General features: G+C 44.4%; 1 long non-coding RNA gene across 1 annotated transcript in view; it reads left to right on the top strand.

The window, feature by feature from the left end:
• Positions 1 to 17,534, top strand: part of LOC138425717 (uncharacterized) — an 18,464-nt gene extending 930 nt beyond the window's left edge. Inside the window, exons 2-3 of the long non-coding RNA XR_011251349.1 lie at positions 253 to 496; positions 16,557 to 17,534. This is a non-coding gene — a long non-coding RNA (uncharacterized lncRNA). The remainder of the gene's footprint in view (positions 1 to 252; positions 497 to 16,556) is intronic.
• Positions 17,535 to 17,626: the final 92 nt, after the last annotated feature.

Genomic DNA, 17,626 nt, shown 5'->3' with positions numbered 1-17,626 from the left:
TACTAGGCAGTTTATGAGTAAGGTTGCAAGAAACACAGAAAAACAGTCCGTGCAGTAGGGACCTAGGAATGGCTACCAACTGAGGAATGGGCATTTCTTTTTGACAGATACATGTGGGTCTGAGCTTTCATTTACAACCATTACCCAGACTCCAGAGTTCAGAAGCAGCTGCAGAGACAGTTTGGGGCTAGATATATTCTGTTGATTATTAGTTTGTAATTTCAAAAGTTAATTCCAGTTTCAAACCTCAAGGCTGGCCTGTGCACCTCTGAATGGAAGCATCTCAGATCCCTGGGCTGTCGGAGCTGGAAGGAATGGCAGAGGCCTTGTTGACGAGTCCCTACAACCTGCCAGACCAGAGTTTGAATCCTCACTCAGTAGCTGAGCAATCTTGGGCCAGTGTCTCAACCTGTTTGACCTTCTATGTCCTCATCTCTGAAATGGGCCCTTCTACAGTACCAGCCTCTTAGGGTCATTGTCAGATAACTGAGATAAAGTAAGTAAAGTACTCAACACACATGGTGTCAGTGATTGTTAATGCTGTGACCAGAACAATATTCAGGGAAGCCTGAGCTCTGGAGGAAATGACATGATGGCCAACTGAGCTGAATTCAGTGCTCTGTCGTTTGGGGTGTATGGTCCTGCTTGTTCATTGACTGGGTGCTTGACTGCTTAAGGAGTAAACCAAACTGCCTGCCTTAAAGATCAGATGGTTATGGAGACAGCAGCTGGAAGAGCTTCAGGAGAGAAGGACTCCCTTCATCCACTGCCCCTACCACCACCCCTGCCTTTGTGACTGGGTCAGATCAGGGAGCCCTGTGCAGTCTGGTCTCCTCTGTAAGATAATGTGGTCAAGAACAGGGACAAAATGACTCGTAATGGTGTTTTGGTACCAAGCATCTGTTATCCTACAAATATTTACTATTTGAACTGCAAATGAAAGCCTATGTCAGTTGGGCTTAAAAAGGATATTCCTGATCTCACAAAACAGGAAGTTCAGAGGTAGGACAGGGCTCAGAACCAGTTGAATTAGCAGCTCAGCAACGTCACCGTATCTTGAGTTCCTTCCTCACGTGCCTATTAACAGACTTGGCTTCTGGTTCCTCTAGTGGTAAAGATAACAGTGGCAGCAGGGATCATATGGTTCATTTTTCACTTCTGCCAAGCAACAGAAGTGACTTCTAGGGGTTTTTTTTTGTTATTGTTTTTGGCTCCGGCAACCATCTCCTTCGATCACTTTGACTAGAATTGTTTTATTTGCCCAAACCTAGGCCAGCAAGGAATATGAAATTCCCAGCAGAGCAATTCAGTCTGCACTTATGAACCGAGTTCTTTCCCGGTCTGCACCACTTCTGTCAACGGGAGTGAGGTGGAGTGGGTGTTGGAAAGGCCACCAAAAGAGGCCGCTATAGGAAAGTTGAAGGTCATTTATGATAATAACAGGAAGCACAGCAGCAACAAATTTTCCATTTCCAGTGTGATTTTTTTTAACATATTACTTTATTTAGGTAGGCAAAATAATAGCATTCATTTATAATGTACTTCCGGGCTTCCCAGGTGGCTCAGTGGTGAAGAATCCACCTGCCAATGCAGGAGATGTAGGAGGCTTGGGTTCCATCTCTGGATCTGGAAGATCCACAAAGGAGAAAAAGGCAACCTCCTCCAGTATTCTTATCTAGAGAATTCCATGGACAGAGGAGCCTGGTGGGCTAGTCTGTGGGGTTGCAGAGGGTTGGACACCACTAAAGCAACTGAAAACACATGTATAAAATTCTTTCAGCTCACCTTTTGAAAAAAGAATTTTATATAAATCTTAGCAATAGGGATACAGTTTAGACCCTTTTTATGTTGGAGACTGAAATGAGCTAGGAGCTACAGTCTAAATCCATCATGTGCAAATAAATGTGGTGCCCCAAAGAGAACTGACGTGGCTCAATACACACAAAGCAATTACAGCTACAGTCTTTGCCTCCATGGCCAATGACAGGTTTGGAAGCAGCCTGTTAGAGGCAGTATCTCTCCCCCAACCCCCATTAACTAGACTCAAGATTTATTGTTTATTCATTGCTGTTCATTCTCTCAGTCATATCCGACTCTTTGTAACCCCATGGACTTCAGCACGCCGGGCTTCTCTGTCCTTCAGCATCTCCCAGAGCTTGCCCAAATTCATGCCTGTGGAGTCCAAGATGCCATCCAACCATCTTATCCTCTGTTGCCCTCTTCTCCTCCTGCCTTCAATCTTTCCCAGCATCAGTGTCTTTTCCAGTGAGTTGGCTCTTCTCAAGAGGTGGCCAAAGTACTGGAGCTTCAGCATCATTCCTTCCAATAAATGTTTGATTTCCTTTATTCATTAATGCAGACTATTTAAAATAATTTACCCTGTTTTCAAAATCAAAGACATAGCTCTTCATGCAGTTATTTCTCTTTTAAGTTCCTAATAATGATGCATCACTCCCTGCTGGCAGGAAGGGGTCAGAAGTTACAGGGAAAAAAGTTTCAGAAGAAAAACCATACCATCCCCCAAGAAAAACAGTTCCTGTCCACTGCTCGGTCTGATTTAATGACAAAGCTGAAACTGATGAATCAAATTTCAAGTCACTAGGAAGTCACTATTTTAAGTTTCACTTTTTAAAATACTTTAGATGTTAATGTAAAGAAAACATAATGCAGTTTTCTCTTAAATATGAGGAGGAAAGGACCTCAGGAATCATAGTACTTTAGTAATTTTGAAATTTTGTTTGTTTGTTTGTTTGTTTTTGATGGAGCAAAGGTGTTTTAATTAACGTGGTATGTGTGTATATATACTGTCTTACAAAGTTGTTATTCTTAGCAAAGATAAAGATTAAAATTCCAGACTTACAAAACATAGACAATCCATATTAAAGAGAGAGATTTGTAAACAATCACTTTTACTGTAAGGTTCACAAGGAGGAAGAGGATGCTTATCACTGTATAGAAAAACTAATGAAGGAAATGCCTGGATTCTTCAGCCCCAGGAGAGGCTTGCCTCTCCTCTTAATTCCTGAGTATTCAGGAATTAATAAGGAGCAGAGAATTCCTCACAGATCCAAAACAGCACACAGGAAGCCTCCTGTTAAATGCTTCCTGACAATTCCCCCTATTTTATTATATTTGTAAAAAAGCTCTTGACCAAATGAGTTTGGTTAGTATTAACCAACCTTGTAGAAAGGCAACGGTAAACAACAAATATAATTATCAAGACCAGTTCCAGTTCCAGACCCGATACTGTGGGTAATACTTTGAAACCATCCTCGTGGGTCTAGCCCGGATAATTTGTTCAGCTAAAGTTTCCAAATTAGGGGAATACGGCAGATTTTTGAAAAAGTTTTAAAGATTTTCTTTTGCAGTGGTTATACATTCAGAGAGGCATTAGCATGTATATTTTGTAAATGAAATTTGATTTGTTCCCAGTTGTAGGCACTATGATGGAATTGAACAGGAATAACACAAAATTGAGTAGCTTAAAGAAATAGAGGAGTTAATACAAGTATATAGTTTGCAATTAATACAAGTTACAGAACATAAAAGTCTTATTAAATTGTAAATTTTCTATGGCTATAACAAAAGGAAGTGGGACACAGGCCTATATAAAATATGACTGATTATAGCAAAAGAAATCGTTTAACGGAAACTCCATACCTACTCCATCTTCTGCAGGATTGCATTTGAATAATCTCAATCAAGTAAGATTGTAAACTATTTTGAATGCTCCTGTTAAAAGTGATTCTGTCTTATCCATCATGAACTACTTAGTATTAGGCATTCTTCATGCTTCAGGAATTTTTTAGAGTTATGCAAGAAATAATATAAATTCTTTTGAGGCCTTCCTATGTGGAAGTTCAGTTCAGTTCAGTCACTCAGTCGTGTCTGACTCTTTGTGACCCCATGAACCACAACATACCAGGCCTCCTTGTCCATCACCAACTGCTGGAGTTTACCCAAACCCATGTCTATTGAATGGAAGGCAATGTGCTAAATTTTAGAAAAGATGCAAAAATAAGTTAGATTTGGTCCCTGTTGTCAGGGTGACTCTAATCCAGAAAGGCACGTGGAGAGGATGTGACTTTTTGGCTGTCCACAGTCCATTTCCCCTTCTGGTCATTCCTCTGGGAAACCATACCATCTTCACTCTTAGTCTTACCGGAGCTGATGACACTCCCTTCTTCTCCAGCATGGACTTCTAGGATGACCAGCTATCCCAGTGTGCCCTAAATCCAGGGGTTTCCTGGAGCATGAGCCTTCTAGCCCTGAAACCAGGAAAGTCCCAGGCAAATTGGGATGAGCTGGTCACACCTACTCTGACCCAAGCCTAGCCTATTAGAGCCACTTCTGTTCTGTAATGGGGACAGAATGGGGACATGCCTTGGGGCAGACTAAAAAGATTCAATCATGACACATTTGTTGAAGCAATTGAGAAAGAGTTAGTTTTTCAGCAGGAGCAGCTAAATAAGTAGAATACAAGCATCTCTTGTTCTATTGCCCATCACAGGTATTACTTTTTTAAAGCAAATTGAAGGTTGGTGGCAGCCCTGTGTTGAGCAAGTCTATGGGCACCATTTTTCCAACAGCATTTGCTCGCTTCATGTCTCTGTGTCTCACGGTATTTCAAATTTTAAAATCATGATTATGCTTGTTACGGTGATCTGTGATCAGTGACCTTTGATGTTACCATTGTAATTATGTGGGGGCACTGCAGGACCACTCCCATGTGAGACTGCGCATTCAGTGGTCAAAAGCTGTGTGTGTTCTGACTGCCCTGCCCACCAGCTGTTCTCCCATCTCTCTCCCTCTCCTTGGGCCTCCCTGTTCCCTGAGATACAACAGTGTTGAAATTAGGCTAAATAGTAACCCCACAATAGCCTCACTAAGTGTTCAAATGAAAGGAAAATTCTCACTTCTCTCACTTTAAGTCAGAAGCTAAGAAATGATTAAACCCAACGAGGAAGGCAGGTCAAAACCAAGATAGGCTAAAAGCTAGGTGCTTACAAACAGCCAGGTTGTGAAAGCAAAGGAAAAGTTCTTGAAGGAGATGAAAAGTGCTGCTCCAGTGAGCGCATGAATGATAAGAAAGTGAAACAGCCTTTATTGCCGATATGGAGAAAGTTGGAGTGGTCTGGATAGAAGACCAAAGCGGCCATAATATCCCCTTAAACTAAAGCCTGATCCAGAGCAAGGCTGTAACCCTCTTCGAGTCCTTGAAAGCTAAGAGAAGTAAGCAACCTACACCGACAATATTTGAGGCTAGCAAGGCTGGCTCATGAGGTTTAAGGAGAGAAAATGTTTCCATAACATAGAAGTGCAAGGTAAAGCAGCAAGTGCTGATAGACATTACAGCAAATTACCCAGAAGCTATAGTGGAGATAAGTAATAAAGGCGGCTACACTAAACAACAGATTTTCAGTGTAGACAATACGGCCTTCTTTTGGAAGAAGGTGCCATCTAGGACTTCCGTAACTAGAGAGAAGTCAGTGCCTGGCTTCAGAGCCTCAGAGGACAGGCTGACTTTCTTGCTAGGGGCTAATGCTGCTGGTGACTTTAGGTTGAAGCCAATATTCAGCATTCCAGAAATCGGAGGGCCCTTCAGGATTATGCAAATTCTACTCTGCCTGTTCTCTATAAATGCAGCAACAAGAATTGGAGGATAGCACATCTGTTTTAAAATGTGGTTTACTGAGTATCTTAAGTCAATATTGTTGAGAACCACTGCTCAGAAAAAAATATTTCTTTCAAAATATTCCTACTATTGGTAATGCAGTAGATGAAGGGAGCCCTTCTCTCCTGATGCCAATCCAGCCACTATCTCCGTCTCCATCTGACCTATACAGAAGGCCATTCTGCCTACTCTAAGCAGTAATGCCGTGACCGAACACATAAGACATGCGTAATCTTATGCTTTAAGTGCCAGCATGTTGAAATTCAACTCAGTTGGACAACATGTAATTTCCCCAGAGCTCAGCCTCCCTCGACCATTGTTCAAGTTGAGAAACATTGTTCTGGTCACAGCGATAACAATCACTGACACTCAGCACACGTGCTGAGTACTTTACTTGCTTTATCTCATGTATTTGACAATGACCTTAAGAAGCTGGCATTGTAAGAGGGCCCATTTTGCAGATGAGAACGTGCAAGCTCAAATAGGTTGAGACATTGGCCCAAGATTGCTCAGTTACTGAGTGAGGACTCACACTCAGGTCTGGCAGACCTGGTCAATATGGCCTCTGCCATTCCTTTCGGCTCTTGTAGCCCATGGACCTGAGATGTCTCAGTTCACTAGTGCACAGGCCGGCCCTTGGGTGTGAAACTGGAATTAATTTCTGAAGGTACAAACTAGTAATCAACAGACTATATTTAGCCCCAGACTGTCTCTGCAGCTTCTCCACTCTTGGGTTTTGTTAATGGCTATACACTAAAGCTCAGATCCGTGGGGTCAGGGCCCAGCTCTCTTAAATGCTGAGGCACATGCTGTAACAAAACAGTTCAGGTGTTTTACAGAGGAGGATGGAAAAAATAGCAAGACTTTTTACAATTATACCCAAGATTTCCATATAATTTCATATTTGCTTTGAGATACTTTGGATTGTTTCAGGCTAGTTTTCATTCCTGAAAATATCTATCCTTTCTTCTTTGCCATGGGCAAAACTGGCTGGGCCCTTTCTTATTTCTGACCAGTCGTGAATGCATTTAATAATCCTTCTTGTTTAACCTAAGGCATCTGGATCACTTGTGTAGTTGGGCTTGTTGGACAGAGGTGAATACGTACCAGAGAGTACGGGAGCCCTGGATATTATGTTGCTTTACTGGCTCCCCTTAAAATAAAAGATGTACATGTTTGGTTGGCACAGTTTATCAGAAATAAACAGAAGCCTGCTTCTGTTTCCTAGAAGTCACTTTTCTGGGAGTACAAAATTGGTGAACAAACCTGTGTTGGGTTATTGCTTCTTGAAGGTCAAATCATACCAACACAACAAAATGGGATCTTGTAAGAAATGTCACTATTGTAAAACTTGGAAGTTTAAAAAGAGAAAAGGCCTTTTCTAAGCCATAGGGCTGGATGCACACCCAGAGCAGCTCCTCTGTGCTGTGTGCCCAGGCCGAGCCTGAGTCCAGACCGATTCTGCAGACACAGAAACGGGCGAGGGAGCCAGCAAGAGCTAAATACTTGGGAAGAAGAGAAAGTCACTTCTGTGCTCAGTGCCAACATACCACCTCAGAGAAGAAGTTGGTGGGTTTCTGGCCCCTTTTCCAGAGCCCATGGAGTCCTGACTCCTTACTGCTTCTGCTGCTGCAGGTGATAATGGTACCATCGCTGACCCCACCCAGGGCACCCAGACCCACCTCCTTCCCCAGGACACTCAGCATCATGGTTTCCAACCACCCGCTCAAGCTTCCCAGCCACAGGCCCCGTGTCCTCAAGGATCACCTTCTGTGGTCCAGCCTCTTGGGATTCAGTAGAGTCACCAACCTGCTCACCAAAATCCCGTATCTTCTTATTTTTCCCCCTCCATGTTACTCGTCTGCAGCCCTCATATGTTCTTGATGCCACTGAGCTGTTTTGCTCTCATCCTGGATGTTTGCCAGGGTCACACAATGTTTGCAGCTCATGAACTTCAGATTGCTCTTCTACGTCTTCCGTGTACTCAGACAGGACTCAGACCCTTGTCTGAATCTCTCCCAGAATTTCAGGGATGTCAAACCTGTATTAGTTTACTGGGCTGCCTTTACAAGGTACCACAGACTAGGTGGCTTAAACAACAGAAATTTATTTTCTGATGATTCAGTGGCTGTCAGCAGGGTTGATTTCTTAGGAGGGCCTCTGTGTTTGACTTGTTAATGACCCCCTTCTCTGAGTCTTCACATGATCCTCCCCTTCTTGTAAGGACACCAGTCATATTTGGATTTGGCTCACCCTTAGGACTGTGTTTGACTTTCATGATGTCTTTAAGGTCCTATCTCCATAGACAGTCACTTTCTGAAATACTGGGGATTGGGGCTTCCACCTCTGAACTTGCAAGAGACACAATTCACAACCCACTCAAAGAGGTGGCTGGTCCAGTGTGATTTACCTGCTGGCAGGTGTGCCTGCCACCCCAGCTGGTCAGTGTCCCACGCTTGCTGGCCAGGGTCACATGGGGGTCCACTAACATCACCCACCTGCTTGTGATAGAAGCCACCCCATGCCTGGATAGCCAGCCTTTTTTACTTTTAATTTATATTATGCCACCGCAGGTCCTTTGTGGAATAAGGTGAAGTTACATATAAAGACATTTTACAGCAACACTTATTCCTTGTATACTGGAATCAGGCTTTTAAAAAATTAATTGAAAAATTCAGCTACACTTTGAGCTCTGTGTTGTATTAGCCCTTTCCAACCTACACTTTGAAGGAGTCATTCTGAAAATCAAGAAGCAAAAACCTAGGATGTGAGTCTATTGTTGCTTCATTCTTCACCCCAATTCCACACACATTAAAAAAAATTTTTTTTCCATGTGTATAGAACACACCTGGAAGGAACCTAGAAATATTTCTTCCCTGAGCATGGTATGTAATATACGAAATGATTATTTCTAGGCTGTTTAAGTTTATGAATGACTACAGAAAGTTAAAGCCAAAAAGGACCTCAGAGACTATTGAATCAAGCCAGCGATTTACATGTAAGAAGCTTTAATTATCTACTTAGTTCTGAATAGCAAATTTGATATTTGCTCATATCTTCCCTGAGGACATTATAAAGCTGTCAGAGTATATTGTACTCACTTTAACAGTCTTCTCAGGCATGTTCATACCTGGTTTGGGTATTTTAGAAGCTCCCTGAGCAGTGGAGGAGTCCTGTAACCTGACTGTCTTCCACATGGACAGATTCATGTGTCTGTAGCTGTTCAGTGAGCAGACTCACATGGGATGCATGGCAGCCCTGGGTCAGTTATTTGAGCGCAGAGACGTTTCACCTCTACAGATGCATTTCAAATCCAAGGCCTCCATGGGGCATTCTTTATTTTATGGAGGATTAGGTGGGAAAGGTAGAAGCTCTCAGTTCAACTCTTTTCACTCAGTGCATCTTTGAGGGCCTACTGTGTGTATCCTCTCTGTTAGCCTAGGCAAGAATAACGAAGCATTTGCTTTGTTGTAGGACCTTATCATCTAGTTACTTATCAATCTCATCTTCCCTAGTGGCTCAGACGGTAAAGAATCTGCCTGCAATGTGGAAGACTCAGGTTTGATCCCTGGGTTAGAAAGATCCCTTGGAGGAGGCCATGGCAACCCATTCCAGTATTCTTGCCTGGAGAATCCCATGGACAGAGGAGAGTACTGGGCTACAGTCTATGGGGTTGCGAAGAGTCGGACATGACTGAGCAACTAACACTTTCACTTTACTCATCAGTCCAGTTAGGAGACTGTCACCGAGCAAATGCCTGGATGGTGGTCAGGTGCACCATCTTGGTTAAACATGGAAATAGGCCACTTCCGGGTCTTAATAATGTGGCAGAATGGCTTTAGTGAGAATGAAACTTAAGTGGCTTCTCCTGTTTCAGTAAAGGAGGCAAGCATAGACTCAAAGTGTGAAAGTTGATCTGTGAGTCCATCCTGCTTGCTGTTCAGGTGGGGAGGCTGAGGCCAAGAGGGGCAGGTTCAAGATCACAGTCCCTTACTCTTCAACCCAGAATCTCCGCCTCAGTTCTCACTGCAAATCCTGAGCCCTCTTCTGTCCACATCCTCAGGATGAGCTCTGTCTTTAAGCAATAGCATGGTGCCCTAGGGCAATTGTGCTGACGCAGCTAACGTTGAGGTCCAGAGGGCAGACCTGTGGGGGATTCTTACCAACATGCAGGCATGCTGGGAAGGTGTAGGGCACGTCTCCTGGTTTGATTCATCTTAAGGCAGAGTTTAGGATGGAGGCACTCTGAACTTGCTCCTGAGCTGATAGCTCACTGTGATCCTAGAATCCCACACCCTACTTGTTTCACAGTACTGTGCTGGACTGCAGGGTTCAGGTGGATGGAGAAGAAAAGTACCAAGAAGCCGCATCGGTGGTCAGCCGGCACTGCCTCTGTCCTGATGCCGATGCCTGCAGGGTGTGCACACAGAAAGAGCTGAGAGTGGCCAGTGACCTAAGCTCCATGCCAGCTTTCCTACAAGCGTTCTGGATAGTTCTTCCCTGCCACCCCTGCCTTGTGATGCCCTTTGATGTGGCCAAGGTACCTGGAAGCACATATCTTTGCCACCTATCTTTGTCTTGCTTTTGTGACCATTACATATATATATATGTATCTTTACATCCTTTGTGTGTATATATATATACACACACAATATAAAGCGTTATATATCTTAGATTATAACTCATTAAATGGACCCCTTCACAAAGGGGAGCAAGGTACTAAAGAGATGAGCCAGGCTGCGGATGTCAGGAGGAAGTTCGTACTGGCACACAGAGCCCTGTCCTGGGGAGGGCCGCTGCAGGCTTTCTGGCTCTGCTGTTGGGCTGGAACTCAAGAGGGGGGGACATGTGAGGGCAAGGGCAAGCCCCCAAATTAAGAGGATCTGACATGCTGGGCATGTGATGTAGCATGGGCCCACCGACCAGGTCTGTGGTAACACAACCAGGGTTGAGCTCTGGTCAGACCCAGACCAAAAAGCAGAGTTGACGCCAAGGTTTAAAACAGGGCTGGGAAAGAGCTCATTACAACCCTGCTTCTTAAGCCAGCTTTCGTTCTAGAGACTGAGAACGGAGGTGTGTTCCAGGCGGTGAAAGGAGAGACGAGAGGAGGGAGATGAGGCAGGAATGACGTGATCCCGGACATGCGGAGCCTGAATGAACTCTGTTCACACCTGTGCCTTCAGGTCCGTTCCCCTGCCTGGCTGCTGCTCTTGGCCAGACCTGCAGCACTGCTTGCTTACCTTGACTTATCCCATCCCTAGGAGCTATCCCCAGGCCTCGTGCCTAGGGAATGTGAAACTGGAAAGAACTAGAGTGGGAGGCATGTAGCAATCTCCACAGCAGGTGTTTTGATGGTGGTTTTGCTGGCCAGTGTGCACCAATGACCTTGTGGTCACCTCTGGTAAGCGAGGGATTCTTCAAGTATGTGTCTTGAGGCTGGAGGTAGATGAGCACAAGATGGTGAAGAAGGATTTTTCACTTTATTTTATATTCTTTGATAGCTTTGAATTCCTTTATCCTGTGTCTGCTTTTGTATAATTCTTATATGAATTAGAAGTATATAAAATGACTTGTAAAAATTAGAATAAGATGGAGCTATGAACGGCACCAGTCTGCTTGGGCCCCAGGAAAGAGCTGTGGAGCTGGACCACAAGGAAGGGCGAGGCAGGAGAGAAGGGGGTTCAGAGCTGCAGCCTGTGCCAGGGCAGATGGTGTCATGGGCCAGCCTCCGGTCGCACCACAAGGCAGACAGCACGAGAGCAGAGGCAGGGAGCTCCTCAGTTCAGTTCAGTCGCTCAGTCGTGTCCAATTCCTTGCGACCCCATGAATCACAGCACACCAGGCCTCCCTGTCCATCACCAACTCCCGGAGTTCACTCAGACTCACATCCATCGAGTCAGGGAGCTCTTAACGCTGGGCAAACCCAGAACCTTGCCACGCCTGTTTCCTCATCTTTAAAACCAGTGTATGGGCGATGAGGTTAGTCCTAACCAACTCAGCAGGATTTGGGTTCTGTTGTTTTGTTTTGCTCCTTCCTAGTGACTTGGTATTTCCATGCCTTGTAGGTGTGATGTAGTGATTAGATACTGAAACAAGGGGAGGATCAAAGGCAGACAAAAATGACTAGAGGCACGTTGGGATGAGTTGATGACCTGATACATATCATAAGGACTACTTCCGCCTGCCATCTCTGGAGAGCTAGAAACAGGACCTAATAAACACCATGTTTCCCAAAAAAGACAACTAGTGGCCTGTTGTCGGTGGCAGAAGAGAGGGATCAGCCATGTTTTTGATGGTCTTAGGAGTTTTAAATAACCTCAGGAAAGCCTTGGAGACTTTTCTTGAGGAATAAATCTCTTCTTCTCCTTTGAAAAAGTCCCATAAACAAAATACTATCAAAATAATCGTTATTCTGCCAGTCATGTTAATGAGGAAATGTGCATTAAAAAATTTTCCGTTCCCTCTTCTCATCAAGATAGGCCCAGGGAATGCCAGCTCAAAGGCCAAATTATCCATACATGCGTCCATAATTAAATGCCTGAACAAAAGCATACATCTGCAAGTTGTTATTGAAATATAGTTGATTTACAGTGCTTTTTTAGTTCCAGGTATACAACACGTTCGGAGAAGGCAATGGCACCCCACTCCAGTACTCTTGGCTGGAAAATCCCATGGACGGAGGAGCCTGGTAGGCTGCAGTCCATGGGATCGCGAAGAGTCGGACACGACTGAGCGACTTCACTTTCACTTTTCGCTTTCATGCATTGGAGAAGGAAATGGCAACCTACTCCAGTGTTCTTGCCTGGAGAATCCCAGGGACGGGGGAGCCTGGTGGGCTGCCGTCTCGGGTCTCACAGAGTCGGACACGACTGAAGCGAATTAGCAGCAGCAGCAGCATACAACACATAATATATATATTATATATATATATATATACATACATATATATTTTTTCAGATTCTTTTTCCTTATAGGTTATAATAAAATATTGAGTATAGTTCCCTGTGCTATATAGTAGGTCTTTGTTGTTTATTTTCTACGTAGTTGCATTGAGTCGGACACGACTGAAGCGACTTAGCAGCAGCAGCAGCAGCAGCAGTAGTGTGTGTTTGTTAATCCCAAACTGCTAACTTAACCCTCCCCTGCTAACCTTAAGTTTGTTTTCTGTGCCTGTTTCTGTTTTATAAATAAGTTCCTTTGTATTACCTTTTTAGATTGCACTAAGTGATATCATGTGATATTTGTTTTTCTCTGTCTCACTTTACTGAGTGTGACAATCTCTAGGTCCATCCATGGTGCTGCAAATAGCATTATTTCATTCTTTTTATGGCTGAGTAATATTCCATTGAGTATATACACCACATTTTTATCCATTCATCTGTCAATGGACACTTTATTTTCCCGTCTTGGCTCTTGTAAATATACTTGCAATTTTTACACTGATTTTACTGTAGAATTAACTTCATGGTTTTCCTGAGTTTTAGGTGTGCATGGTCTTTGTATAAATAAATAAATGCACACACACATATGTACACACATAAAGTAAGTAAGGTGTTCTAGAAATGTAGAAAAAAGAGTACAATTCTTCCATAATCGTACCACCCAGAAACAATCACTTGTGACAGTTTTGTGTGTGTGTGTGTTTGTTTTCTTTTGTATACGTTTCAATTTTTTTCCTGTGTCGATACATCAGAAAGACCAAAAGCAAGATGATAGCTGTACAGTCTTCACCCTTTCAGTGTGCAGTGATATTGGAGCAAAGCCTCTGTTCTGCTTCCCAGAAAGTCCAGCTTCCGAGGGAGGTGGCCTCATTCACTCTCTCTCTTTTTAATTAAAAAAAGGTTTTTTTCTTTTGCTGCATTGCATGTGAGATCTTAGTTCCCCAGTCGGGGATTGAACCTGCATTCCCTGCATTGGGAACGTGGAATCCTAAACACTGGACCTTCAGGGAAGTCCTGTTCGCTGTCTCTTACTCACAACCCTGGGGCTGCTGCCCTGCAGTTGAAGGGGTTATTCCACAGTGTCCGGGAGGGAGAGCTTGGAGAACTGGGTCTGGTCATTTTTCTGCTCGATCTACTTGCTGTCAGTTGGACACCCTGAAGGCCAAGAATTGACGTTGGGACAAGACCCCAGCTCTAGGGGAGTGAGTGCCCATTTAGTTCAGCGGGACAGACTCTCCACCTTCTTCCTGGAGCTCAGTGTTCTGGCTTGACTGTTACTGGCCTGACTTTTTAACCATTTTCTGTCTCTTCCTCTAATAAGAGAAACTCTGAAATCTGTCAGTTCCACAGAATGCCTGTCTACCTCCCCTGTTACAGACCCTGCACCCCCCACTCCCCGAGCCTCAGGCAGCCAGTGCTAGTTCCCCACACCTGGTCACCAGGCTCTGGAAGCTTCTCAGGGCCGGCTCCACGCTGGCACCCAGCCCTGCTCAGCAAACAAAGAACAGTTAGCACATTGTTCTCCATCTAGTTCACAGCGTAAAACCTTCTGGGCCAGGCACAAGCTCCCTCCGCCCCCCTCTCCTGGCACTTGGACTTTCTCGTTGTCTGGTGCTGACTCCTGGCTGGGGACTGAGGGAGGGTGGAGGCGGGGAGCAGGCTCATCCATCCCCCATGCAGCAGTGCCTTCCACCAGCTCAGCCAGGCTGGGAGCAGCCTCCTCGTCCATAATCCTGACAGAGGCCATGGATTCTCCCAGCCTCTAGCAGATAGAAGAACTGTAACGAAGGCTAATATTGTTCTAATTGTTTCTTTTTTACCATAATGACTCCTTCCATACTGCATTTGAAATCTCACATGTGAATATTTTGCAAGCATGCGTTTTGGCATCTGCTCTAAACCCACACTTAGCCCACCTTTAAGATAATCCACTGGTAGCGTTCTCCTAGATGGCAGTTTCCATAAAATTAAAATAGTTTCTGCCAATGAAATCTTATTAATTCTGGAAACTTGAAGCTGAAGTTTATTCTGTTTTAATGTGAACTGATCAACCTATCACACTTTGATATATGTCTCTAAGTGGTGGGAGAAGAAGATACCCACAAACCTTAAAAACCTTTGCCCCCAAACCATTTTTTCAAGTAAAATTACATTTTCTTTGCAGTCCCTGTGAAGGCTTTTTAACTTTGAAAATTTATGGTCTAGTTATGTGACCCATATTAAACTCGCTAGGAGAGCTTTAAAAAAGTACAGATGAGGGATTTCCCTGGCGGGCCAGTGGTTAAGACTTGCACTTCCACTGCAGGAGGCTTAGGTTCGATCCCTGGTCAGAGTACTAAGGCCCTGTAAGACACACAGTACAGCCAAAATCAATAAATAATTAATAAAAAGTACAGATGTCTAGGCCACCCTCCTACCCATCATCCTATTTGGATCCAACTATCCTAGGGGAAACCGGCATCCCTATGGCTTTAAAAGCTCCCCAGGTGATCCTAGGAGGCAGCCAGCTTTAAGGACCAGTGTTGCAGTCAATAAGAAGAGGTGCCTACACCCCACTGGATGGTCCAGCAATGAATGACATCACTAATAGCAATGAACAAAGACAATGAGTGATATCACCCGAAATCAATGAACAAAGAAGGTTACCATTTCAGATTAACTCAGAGGAAAGATTATGGCTTAAATGAACAAAAAGTACTAAAGGGACATTTATACACAGAATCACAAACATTTCTAAGTAAACCGTGTCAGCATACGTTGGATCTTAGCCACCGAGACATTTCATTAGGGTACTTGTTAATCATGGATGGCCTGGAATGATGAAATTCAGGTCTCAGATTTTTCCTTTCCGGTTTTCCCAGCCACTCTGGTTGCCCTGGCAGCTTCAGTCTCTTGTTAGACTTTGTTTCTCAGGAGGCTTAGAGCCTCTGTATGTGACTGAAGGTCCCATGTAGACTGATATTTCTAGGCCTTTGCCATGATGCCTTCTGTCCGTCTGAGCACACACCTGAGTTTTTTCTCTCTACACAGGTGGTAAGCTGCGCAGTGCTGTCAGGGCCTAAGTGGATGTTAGAAGCATCGACTCTGAGCTGGGGTCAGGGGTACAGATAGAAGCAGACATTTCTCCTCACTGTTGTTGGTTGTTTTCTTTTAAACATTTTTTCATGAAAAGTTTCAAGCATTCAGAAAACTTAAAAACACCCATATGCCCATTGTCTTGATTCTGTGGTATAGTCATCCTTCAGCAGTGCAGCTTTGATCTACATGGATCTGCTTATACACAGACTCCTTTTCAGAAAATAGCACTATGGTACTACATTGTCTGCAGTTGACTGAACCCATGAATAATCGGATTATAATCGGATTTTTGACTGCGCGGAAGGTTGGCGTCCCTAACGCTGGGATTGTTCAAGAGTCAGCTGTAGACATCTCCGCACTGGCTTTACCCTCACATCTAGCCGTCTGTTCATCCATCAGCTCATCTTATTTTTTGGATGCATTTCAGTGTCAGTTGTCATTAGCACACTTCACTTAGAAAATTTTAGCAGCAGCATATCCATAATGGTAGTACAGAATTTGTTTAGGGTTGTTTTCCTTTTCAAATAAAAACTACAAAGACGAAAATGTACAGATCCCAAGTATGCGGTTCTGAGCTTTGACAGATACACACACCTCTGTCGTTTAGAGTCCTGTCACAACATACAATGTTCCGTTCCTCTGGAAAAATTGCCTGGTAACCTTTCCTGTCTCCCCCATCCCCAGGCAACCATTGTTCAACTTTTAAAAAGTTATAGATTGCTTTGCCCTCTGCAACATCATATATTAATAAAAGGAATAAAGTCACATAGCAAGTACTCTTTTGTATCTGGTTGGTTCACTAACATGACGCACGCAAGATTTACTTCTGTTGTTGTGAGTATCGGTTCATCCCTTTTTATTAGGAGCCTTTGGCCCAGCTTTGACCACAGAAGCCTCAAGACAGGCCTGGCCGCAGCTTGGAGCCAGGCAAGGCCACAGCGGGCCTCTCTCATGGATCGCCCAGTGACAGAACTCAGCGGCCGTGTCAGGAGGACACTCATGCAGCTCCCTGAGTGGCACCTCGCGAGAAGGAACTGGGGCCTCCTGCCAACAGTCAGACGAGGGAGCCGTCTTGGAAGCAGCTTCTGCAGCCCTAGAGAAGTCTTCTGATGGTTACAACTCTGCCTGATGTAACTGTGGCCTCATGGGAGGAGAAGGCAACGGCACCCCACTCTGGTACTCTTGCCAGGGAAATCCCATGGATGGAGGAGCCTGGTAGGCTACAGTCCATGGGGTCGCTCAGAGTCAGACACGATTGAGCGACTTCACTTTCACTTTTCACTTTCATGCACTGGAGAAGGAAATGGCAACCCACTCCAGTGTTCCTGCCTGGAGAATTCCAGGGACAGGAGCCTGGTGGGCTGTCGTCGATGGGGTTGCACAGAGTTGGACACGACTGAAGTGACTTAGCAGTAGCGGCAGCCTCATGGGAGAGCCCGAGCCAGTATTCCATGACATTGAAATAGTGGCCAGCACTGCACAGGGCAGGCTTCCCAGGTGGCTCAGGGGTAAAGAATCCCTCTGCCAATGCAGTAGATGCAGGAGGCTTGGGTTCAATCCTTGGGTCTGGAAGTTTCCCCTGGAGAATGAAATGGTAACCCACCCCAGTATTCTTACCAGGAAAATTCCAACAATGAAGGAGCCTGGCAGGCTACAGTCCATGGGGTCACAAAGAGTCGGATACAACTCAGCAGCTGAGCACACACACGCACACACACACACATGCTGCACAGGGTAGATATACTGAGATTGATTTATTCATTTACCAGCTAATGGACACCAGGAAAATTTTCAGTGTGGGCCTGTTGTGAATAAAGCTGTTTTGAGCATTCTTGTGCAGATATTTTTGTGTTTTCATTTCTCTTTGGTAAATAGATAGGAGAGGAACTGCTAGATATAGGGTAAGTATATATTAATTTTGTTTAAAAAAAGA

The sequence above is a fragment of the Ovis canadensis genome, chromosome 20 (assembly GCF_042477335.2).
Source record: "Ovis canadensis isolate MfBH-ARS-UI-01 breed Bighorn chromosome 20, ARS-UI_OviCan_v2, whole genome shotgun sequence".
NCBI classification, from domain to species: Eukaryota; Metazoa; Chordata; class Mammalia; order Artiodactyla; family Bovidae; genus Ovis; species Ovis canadensis.
Note: the sequence above shows the minus strand (reverse complement) of the source record. Positions and strands in the feature narration are given on the sequence as shown.